Source organism: Penaeus vannamei, chromosome 35 (genome assembly GCF_042767895.1).
Source record: "Penaeus vannamei isolate JL-2024 chromosome 35, ASM4276789v1, whole genome shotgun sequence".
Lineage (NCBI taxonomy): Eukaryota > Metazoa > Arthropoda > Malacostraca > Decapoda > Penaeidae > Penaeus > Penaeus vannamei.
In genome coordinates, this window is record NC_091583.1 from 648770 (window position 1) to 658769 (window position 10000).

Here is a 10000-nt window from a genome sequence, read left to right on the forward strand (position 1 = left end):
AAAGGGAAATTTAAATTTAAATCAAATTAAATTTAAAATTGGAATTTCAAGATATTAAGGGGAAACGGGTGTAAACAGTTTGTGAAAAAAGGAATTTCAAGATATTAAGGGGAAACGGGTGTAAACACTTTGGACACGGAGGGAATTTCAAGATATTAAGGGGAAACGGGTGTAAACGCTTTGTGAAAAAAGGAATTTCAAGATATTAAGGGGAAACGGGTGTAAACGCTTTGGACACGGAGGGAATTTCAAGATATTAAAGGGAAATTTATATTTAAATCAAATTATATTTAAAATTGGAATTTCAAGATATTAAAAGGAAATTTAAATTTAAATCAAATTATATTTAAAATTGGAATTTCAAGATGTTAAGGGGATACGGGTGTAAACACTTTGGACACGGAGGGAATTTCAAGATGTTAAGGGGAAACGGGTGTAAACAGTTTGTGAAAAAAGGAATTTCAAGATATTAAGGGGAAACGGGTGTAAACACTTTGGACACGGAGGGAATTTCAAGATATTAAGGGGAAACGAATGTAAACAGTTTGTGAAAAAAGGAATTTCAAGATATTAAGGGGAAACGGTTGTAAACAGTTTGGACACGGAGGGAATTTCAAGATGTTAAAGGGAAACGGGTGTAAACACTTTGGACACGGAGGGAATTTCAAGATATTAAAGGGAAACGGGTGTAAACAGTTTGGACACGGAGGGAATTTCAAGATGTTAAAGGGAAACGGGTGTAAACACTTTGGACACGGAGGGAATTTCAAGATGTTAAAGGGAAACGGGTGTAAACAGTTTGGACACGGAGGGAATTTGTAGGTATTAAGGGGAAACGGGTGTAAACGCTTTGGACACGGAGGGAATTTCAAGATATTAAGGGGAAACGGGTGTAAACGCTTTGAACAAAGAGGGAATTTCAAGATGTGAAGGGGAAATTTAAATTCAAATCAAATTATATTTAAAATTGGAATTTCAAGATATTAAGGGGAAACGGGTGTAAACAGTTTGGACACGGAGGGAATTTCAAGATATTAAGGGGAAACGGGTGTAAACACGTTGGACACGGAGGGAATTTCAAGATATTAAAGGGAAACGGGTGTAAACGCTTTGGACACGGAGGGAATTTCAAGATATTAAAGGGAAACGGGTGTAAACAGTTTGGACACGGAGGGAATTTGTAGGTATTAAGGGGAAACGGGTGTAAACGCTTTGGACACGGAGGGAATTTCAAGATATTAAGGGGAAACGGGTGTAAACGCTTTGAACAAAGAGGGAATTTCAAGATGTGAAGGGGAAATTTAAATTCAAATCAAATTATATTTAAAATTGGAATTTCAAGATATTAAGGGGAAACGGGTGTAAACAGTTTGGACACGGAGGGAATTTCAAGATATTAAAGGGAAACGGGTGTAAACGCTTTGGACACGGAGGGAATTTCAAGATATTAAAGGGAAACGGGTGTAACACTTTGTACAAAATGGAATTTCGAGATGTTAAAGGGAAACGGGTGTAAACGCTTTGGACACGGAGGGAATTTCAGGATGTTAAGGGGAAACGGGTGTAAACACTTTGGACACGGAGGGAATTTCAAGATGTTAAGGGGAAACGGGTGTAAACACTTTGGACACGGAGGGAATTTCAAGATATTAAGGGGAAACGGGTGTAAACACTTTGGACACGGAGGGAATTTCAAGATATTAAAGGGAAACGAATGTAAACACTTTGTACAAAATGGAATTTCAAGATTTTAAAGGAAAACGAATGTAAACACTTTGTACAAAATGGAATTTCAAGATTTTAAAGGAAAACGGATGTAAACACTTTGTACAAAATGGGATTTCAAGATTTTAAAGGAAAACGGATGTAAACACTTTGTACAAAATGGGATTTCAAGATTTTAAAGGAAAACGAATGTAAACACTTTGTACAAAATGGAATTTCAAGATTTTAAAGGAAAACGGATGTAAACACTTTGTACAAAATGGAATTTCAAGATTTTAAAGGAAAACGAATGTAAACACTTTGTACAAAATGGAATTTCAAGATTTTAAAGGAAAACGAATGCAAACACTTTGTACAAAATGGAATTTCAAGATTTTAAAGGAAAACGAATGCAAACACTTTGTGAAAAGGGGAATTTCAAGATTTTAAAGGAAAACGAATGTAAACACTTTGTACAAAATGGAATTTCAAGATTTTAAAGGAAAACGGATGTAAACACTTTGTACAAAATGGGATTTCAAGATTTTAAAGGAAAACGAATGTAAACACTTTGTACAAAATGGAATTTCAAGATTTTAAAGGAAAACGAATGTAAACACTTTGTACAAAATGGAATTTCAAGATTTTTAAAGGAAAACGAATGTAAACACTTTGTACAAAATGGAATTTCATGATTTTAAAGGAAAACGAATGTAAACACTTTGTACAAAATGGAATTTCAAGATTTTAAAGGAAAACGAATGTAAACACTTTGTGAAAAAGGGAATTTCAAGATTTTAAAGGAAAACGAATGTAAACACTTTGTACAAAATGGAATTTCATGATTTTAAAGGAAAACGAATGTAAACACTTTGTGAAAAAGGGAATTTCAAGATTTTAAAGGAAAACGAATGTAAACACTTTGTACAAAATGGAATTTCATGATTTTAAAGGAAAACGAATGTAAACACTTTGTGAAAAAGGGAATTTCAAGATTTTAAAGGAAAACGAATGTAAACACTTTGTACAAAATGGAATTTCAAGATTTTAAAGGAAAACGAATGTAAACACTTTGTACAAAATGGAATTTCAAGATTTTAAAGGAAAACGAATGTAAACACTTTGTGAAAAAGGGAATTTCAAGATTTTAAAGGAAAACGAATGTAAACACTTTGTACAAACTGGAATTTCAAGATTTTAAAGGAAAACGAATGTAAACACTTTGTACAAAATGGAATTTCAAGATTTTAAAGGAAAACGAATGTAAACACTTTGTACAAACTGGAATTTCAAGATTTTAAAGGAAAACGGATGTAAACACTTTGTGAAAAAGGGAATTTCAATATCTTAAAGAGAAACGGATGTAAACACTTTTTACGAAGAAGGAATTTCAAAATGGTAAAGGGAACCATATGTACTTATACAAAGAGGGAATTTAGAGATATTAAAGGGAAACGAACATTTGTACAAAGAATGAATGTTAGGATCTTACAGGGAAACGGACGTAATCACTTTGTATAAAGGGCATTTCAAAACATTAAATGGAAACAAAAAGAGGGAATTTCGAAGTATTAAAGGGATGAATGCATAAACTTAAACAAAGAGTGAATTCCAAAAAGAGAAACCTTAAAAAAACCTTAAAAAGAGAACCTTAAAAAGAGAAACGGATGTACACGCTACACGACGAAGGAATTTCAAAATATCAATTAAAAATGTCTGGATACGTCTGGAAAGGGGAGAAAAGGACAAAGGAAAGGAGGAATGAAAGGGAAATCAAGAGAGATCGAGCCACGAAGACCTATGGGGGCGGAGGCATTAAGGAGTAATGAAACGACCACATTGGGCAATCGGGTGTAAATGGGCGGGGAGTGAAGACAGGAAGGGGAGCGAGCAAAAAAAAAAAAAAAAAAAAAAAAAAAAAAAAAAAAAAAAAAAAAAAAAAAAAAAAAAAAAACGCCTGTATCCCTCACTCTAGGAAACTATATGTACAGAGGTCTAATTCTTGTAAGACGATCGCCTGCAATATCAAAGTTTAAGAATATTCGATAAAAAAAGAAAAGATATCCACTTTAAAGACGGTTGTTCTACGCATCGGATTATAACACTTGTCTGTCGTCTTTATCATCTTAATTAACCTGTGACCTTTCTAAAGAGAGGAGTTTGCTGGATCATTTAATTGCATCCTCCAAAGTGAGTGTAATTATCGGAGAAGATATTGAACGTATATGACCTTATCTTTCCGTCAATAACGAGAATCCGAAAGTTTAATTTTCTACGAAAAAGTCGCATTGCATTAGCATACACAATTTTCATTTAATTGCAGATGAGCTAATATCAAACTGGAATTATAACTTTTCTCTTTCTCGTAACCATTCATTGCAGTGTAAAGAGAAGAGCGCAAAGCGTGAACGGGATAAGGAATTGCAACATTATCATAGCAAATGTTTACGTAAAGTCAAGACAATTATTTACACACGGTCTTTTTATTACTTTTTTTTCACAGCAGAGGAGAATAGATACCTAAGAAATACACAGAAAAGGAACCTACACGGAAAATACAACTTGAAATTTCTACGTGGGTTGACCGTACATCCGAGCCATTACAGACCGTTCGGACGAAGAAAATCCAGTGATGTATCTGCAACACAATATATTTTTACGGCTCTGAAACCTTTATTCCGCATAACGGCTGCCTCGAAATTGAATACATGTTATTCCCGAGAAATTATTCGTCCATGGTACAAAAAGAAGAAGAAAAAAAGATGACAAACGACATATATTGATGAAAGAGACCATCAACCATTTCGTAAACATCCGAACACGAAGCCGCCAGCCAGGGTCAGCATCAAAGAAAACGGGAGACGAATATTCAGGGGTCACGTAGCTATTCCAGTTTGGTTTGAGTCGCACGAAACGGTATCTCAGTTCGTACATTTTTTTCTTTTTTTTTATCCTGTCTTTCTTTCGTTTTGATTGTAATTTTCTTTTGGAGGTACTTTATCTTTGCTTTCTCTCATTATCATTTTTTAAGTTCTCTCTCTCTCTCTTTCTCTCTCTGTGTCTCTGTATCTCTGTCTCTCTCTCTCTCTCTCGTTCTCGCTCTTTTCCTCTCTCCCTCTCTCATGACATCCATTCCTACCTTTTCTTTTCAGACTTATTAAGATACAATTTCTCGCTTCAACTCTCTATTTCTCATTAAAATCAGCTCCCTCTATTTTCCCCCAAAAAAGTAAAATTATTATGAGTTGTTGCGTCAACATTGTTAGGTATCAGGAGGGAAAAATATATACTTCATGCATACTAATTATATTTTCTTCCTTTTTGGAAAAAAAAGTGTGTTTTATCTTCCCTTTCTCCTCCTTGCATAAAAGAAACGTTCTCTAATTTGAGATATTTTCCAGCAGGTTGTTTTGAATTTCTTTTTTTGTCTGTCAAGTCGCAATTATTTTATTCTTTTTTCTTTATGTTCTTTGCATTCTCTCTCTCTCTCTCTCTCTCTCTCTCTCTCTCTCTCTCTCTCTCTCTCTCTTTCTCTCTCTCTCTCTCTCTCTCCCGTATCTCTCTCTCTCCCGTTACCTTTCTCTTCCACATTCCTTCTCTCTCTCTCTTTTTCTACTTTTCTCTTTCCCTTCCTTCCTGCTCCTCTCTTTGTCTCTTCCTCTTCTCTCCTCTTCTTCTTTCTTCTTTCATTACCCCTCCCTTCCTCCCTCTTTCTCTGTTTCTCCTTCCTCTTTCCTCTCCTCTTCCTCCCTCTCCCTCCTTCTCCCTCCCTCCTCCTTTTCCCCATTTTCCTCCCCTCTCTCCCACTCTCTCTACTTTTCCCTTTTCTCTTCTCTCTCCCTCTCCTCACACCTTCCTCCTATCTCCCCCTTCTTCCCCCAGTTTCTCCATTCTCCCTCCTTCCCTCCTCTCCCCCCTCCTCTTCCTTCTCTCTCCTCCCACTCACTCCCTCTCTTCCTCATCTCTCCCCCTCTTCTCCTCCCTCTGTCCCACTCTTTCTCCTCTCCCCCCATCTTCTTCTCTTCTCTTTCTCTTCTCACACTTCATTCGCTCTCTCTTTCCTTCTCTCTTTCTCCAGTCCCCCTCTTCCCTCCTCTCCCTCTTCTTCTTCCTCTTCCTCCCTCTCCCCACTCTTTTTCCTCTTCCTCCTCCCCTCCCACTCACTCCTTCTCTTCCTCCTTCCTCTCTCTCCCTTGTCCCCCCTCTTCCTCCCTCTTTCCTCCTCCTCTTCTTCCTCTTTCCTCCTCCCTCCCACTCACTCCCTCTCTTCCTCCCTCTCTCTCTCCTGTCCCCTCCTCTTCCTCCTCTTTCTCTCCCCCCCTCTTCTTCCTCTCTCCTCCTCCTCTCCCACTCACTCCCTCTCTTTCTCCTATCCTCCTTCTTCCTCCCTCTCCTCCCTCCTGCCCCCTCTTCCTCGTCTTCCTCCTGTCCCCCCATCTTCCTCCCCTCTCTTTCTCCTGCCCCCCCTCTCCTCCTCTCTCCCACATTTTCTCCCTCCCCTCCCACTCACTCACCTCTCTCTTCCTCCTCTCTTCCTTCCTCCTGTCCCCCTCTTTCTCTCCTGCCCCCCCCCTCTTCCTCCTCTCTCCCACTCTTTCTCCTCCCCTCCCACTCACTCCCTCTCTTCCTCCTGTCCCCCTTTCTTCCTTTCCTCCTGTCCCCTCCTTTCCTCCTGTCCCCCTCTTCTCCTCCTCCCTTTTCCTCTTCTCTCCCATTCTTTCTCCTATCCCCCCTCTTCCTCCTCTGTCCCACTCTCTTTTCTCCCTCCCTCCCACTCACTCCCTCTCTTCCCTCTTCTCTTCCTCCTGTCCCCCCCTCTTCCTCCTGTCCACCCTCTTCCTCCTCTTCCTCTTCCTCTTCTCTCTCACTCTTCCTCCTCCCCCCTCACTCTTTTCTCCTCTTCCTCCCACTCTTTCTCCTCCCCCCTCTTCTTTCCTCTTTCTTCCTCCTCTTCTTCCTCTACACTCCCCCCCCCCCCCCTTTTCTGACCTACCCGCGGGCCTCCCTCGTTCATCAGCCCCATTTTGTCCGGCCAATTAGCGACTTGTTTCCGGCTCTTCAAAATGGGTTTAATGGCCGCCTTGAATTACAAATTTTCTCACTTGTTTGATAGTAGAATAATTCTGTTTTTTTTTTTTTTTTTTTTTTTTTTCTTTTGTTCCGCCTTGATTTTTTTTTTTTTTTTTTTAGAATATTTCTGTTTGTTTTAATTGAATTGTTTTGCTCTGATTTTGAAATGTTTCTGGCTTTTTGTTATTTTTTTTTGTCTTGATTTTATGATAGTTCTCTTTTCTCATTTATTTCGCTCTGTTTTGATTATGGAATATTATCGTTATTTTTTTTTATTTGTTTCGTTTTGCTTTGATTTTAGATTTTTTTCTCTGTTTCGGTTTGTTTTGCTTCGGTTTTGAAATATTTCTGCTTTTTGTCTTGTTTTGTTTTGATTTTACAATATTTTTTTGTCTTATATTCGTTTCGCTCTGATTTTATTTTAGATTTTTTTCTGATTTTGGTTTTGTTTTTCTTTTTTAAATGTTTATGAAAGCAATACTTTTTTTTCATTCTTTTTATTATCAATAGCAGTAGTAGACTTTTTTCTTGTGTCTTAAATTTACTTAAATGTTTAAATTTACTTTAAATGTTTAAATTTACTTTAAAGTGAATGAGAGAGAGAGGGAGGGAGAGAGAGAGAGAGAGAGAGAGAGAGAGAGAGAGAGAGAGAGAGAGAGAGAGAGAAAGAGTGGGACAGAGGAAGAAGAGGGGGAGAGATGAGGAAGAGAGGGAGTGAGTGGGAGAGAGAAGAAAGAGGAGGGGGGGAGAGGAGGAAGGAGGGAGAGAGGAGAAACTGGGGGGAAGAAGGGGGAGAGAGGAGGAAGGGGTGAGGAGAGGGAGAGAAGAGGAAATTTACTTTAAATTTACATATATACTTTTCCTTATTTTGGAAATTGTATCTAATTTGATAACGTGAGAATTAAAACTCATTGGACTACAGGGTAATGGATATCATTACCATTATCCATAAAGGAACACACACACACACACACACACACACACACACACACACACACACACACACACACACACACACACACACACACACACACACACACACACACACACACACACACACACACACACATACACACACACACACACACACACACACACACACAAACACACACACACACACACACACACACACACACAAACACACACAAATAGATAGATAGATAGAGAGAGAGAAAGATAGATAGAGATGAAGATGAACAGATAGATAGATAGAGAGGACGGAGAGATAGAGAGAGAATGATAGATAGATAGATAGATAGAGAGAGAAAAATAAAAATTGAAATCCATCGATTACAATGGAAGTGATATACAATTTCACAATGTGACTGGTATTAACACATCGGGACAGGGACTCCTATGAACAAATTGAAATATCTTAAAAGAGGAGGGGAGAGGTGGGTAATAGGGAGGTAGGGGTGGCTGGGAGAGAAGGGGTGGTAGGGTTAAGGGAGGGGGGGGAGTTAGGGGGAGAAGGGGTGGTAGGAGTAAGAGGAAGGGGTGAAGTGGGTATTGGGTAGGGCAGGGAAGGGGTAAGGGGTGGAGAAGGGGTAATGGAGGGAGGGGTGGGGAAAGGGTATTAGGGAGGTAGGGGGTGGCTGGGAGAGAAGGGGTGGGTAGGGGGTAAGGGTAGGGGGTGAAGTGGGTATTGGGTAGGGAAGTGAAGATGGGGTATAAGGAGAAAGATAAGAAGGAAGGGTGGGAGTGATAAAGAGGATATACTCTGATATTTTGAAAGAAAAAAAAAAATCGTTATGGAAGCTTATTCAAACTTCAATTTGCATCATTAGCATATCAACCAAAGCTTTTGATTGCTATGCACCCCCCCCCCAAAGAAAAGAAAGAAAAAAATGTACCCTTTTTTAGCTCAGCTGTCTCCCCCCCCTCTCCCATGCCTTCAGCAAGTCCCCCCTCCTCTTCCCTCTCACTCCCACCCTTCCTTCTTATCTTTCTCCTTATACCTCATCTTCACTTCCCCTGCCCAATACCCACTTCACCCCTCCCCTTACCCCTACCACCCCCTTCTCCCAGCCAGCCACCTCTGCCTCCCAATAATACCCCTTCCCCCACCCTCTCCTCCCCATTACCCCTTCCTCCACCCCTTCACTCCCATACCCCTTCCCCTGCTCTACCCAATACCCACGTCACCCACTCCCCTTACTCCTACCACCCCTTCTCCCCCTTCTCCCCCTAACACCCCCCCTCCCTTACCCGTACCACCCCTTCTCCCCCTAACTCCCCCTCCCCTTACCCCTACCACCCCCTTCCCCCCCCAACTCCCCCCTCCCCTTACCCCTGACCACCCCCCTTCTCCTCTCTAACTCCCCCTCCCTTACCCCTACCACCCCTTTTCCCCCTTTACTCCCCCCTTCCCCCACCCACAGCGCCCTCGTGAAGCAGGCCATTAGCAGGACAAAAAGCAGCAGGCGCCGAGGCAGGCTGGCCAGCATAGAGCAGGTGAACAGAACGGGACAAAAGAGCCTCTTCCTGGCCCTCCTCCTCCCCCCCCTCCCCCTTCCCTATCCCCTTCCTCCCCTTCTACTCCCTCCCTCCCTCTCTCCTTCCCCCTCCCCCCTCTACTCCCTCCCTTCCAACCTCCCTCCCTCTCTCCTTCCCCTCTCCTCTTCCCTATCCCTCTCCTTCCCATTTCTCCTTTACTCCCTCCTCTTCCAATACCCTTCCTCTCTCTCCTTTCCCTCCCTCTTCTCCCTATCCCTCTCCTCCCCATCTCCTCTACTCCCTCCTCTTCCAACCCCCGTTCCCTCCCTCCCTCTCTTCCAACCCCTGTTCCCTCCTTCTTCCTTCCTACCCTCCTCCCCTCCTCCCCCTCCCATCCCTTCCTCCCTCCTCCTCCCTCCCCCTTCCCCCTCCCCCTCCCTCCCCCATCCCTTCCTCCCTTTCCTCCTCCCCTCCCTTCCCTCCCTTCCTCCTCCCTCCCATCCCTTCTCGTCCTCCCATCCCTTCCTCTCCCCATTCCATTCTCTCCCCTCCCCCTTCCCTCCTCCCATCCCTTCCTCCTCCTCCTCCCTCTCCCTCCTCCCTCCCCCTCTCCCTCCCTCCTCCCATCCCATCCCTTCCTCCCTCCCTCCCTTCCCTCCCTCTCCTCCATTGTCTCCCCTCCCCCCTCCTCCCATCCCTTCCTCTTCCCCCTATTCTTTCTTCCTCCTCCTCTCCCTTCCTCTCTCTATTCTCTCCTCCCCTTCCCCCTCCCCTCATTCCATCCTTCCCT

The 10000-nt window shown here is 42.0% G+C and overlaps 1 protein-coding gene across 1 annotated transcript in view; it reads right to left on the minus strand.

Moving 5' to 3' along the window:
• LOC113817724 (uncharacterized) overlaps positions 1–10000 on the minus strand; it is a 217832-nt gene that overhangs the window by 29333 nt on the left and 178499 nt on the right. The window lies entirely within an intron of this gene.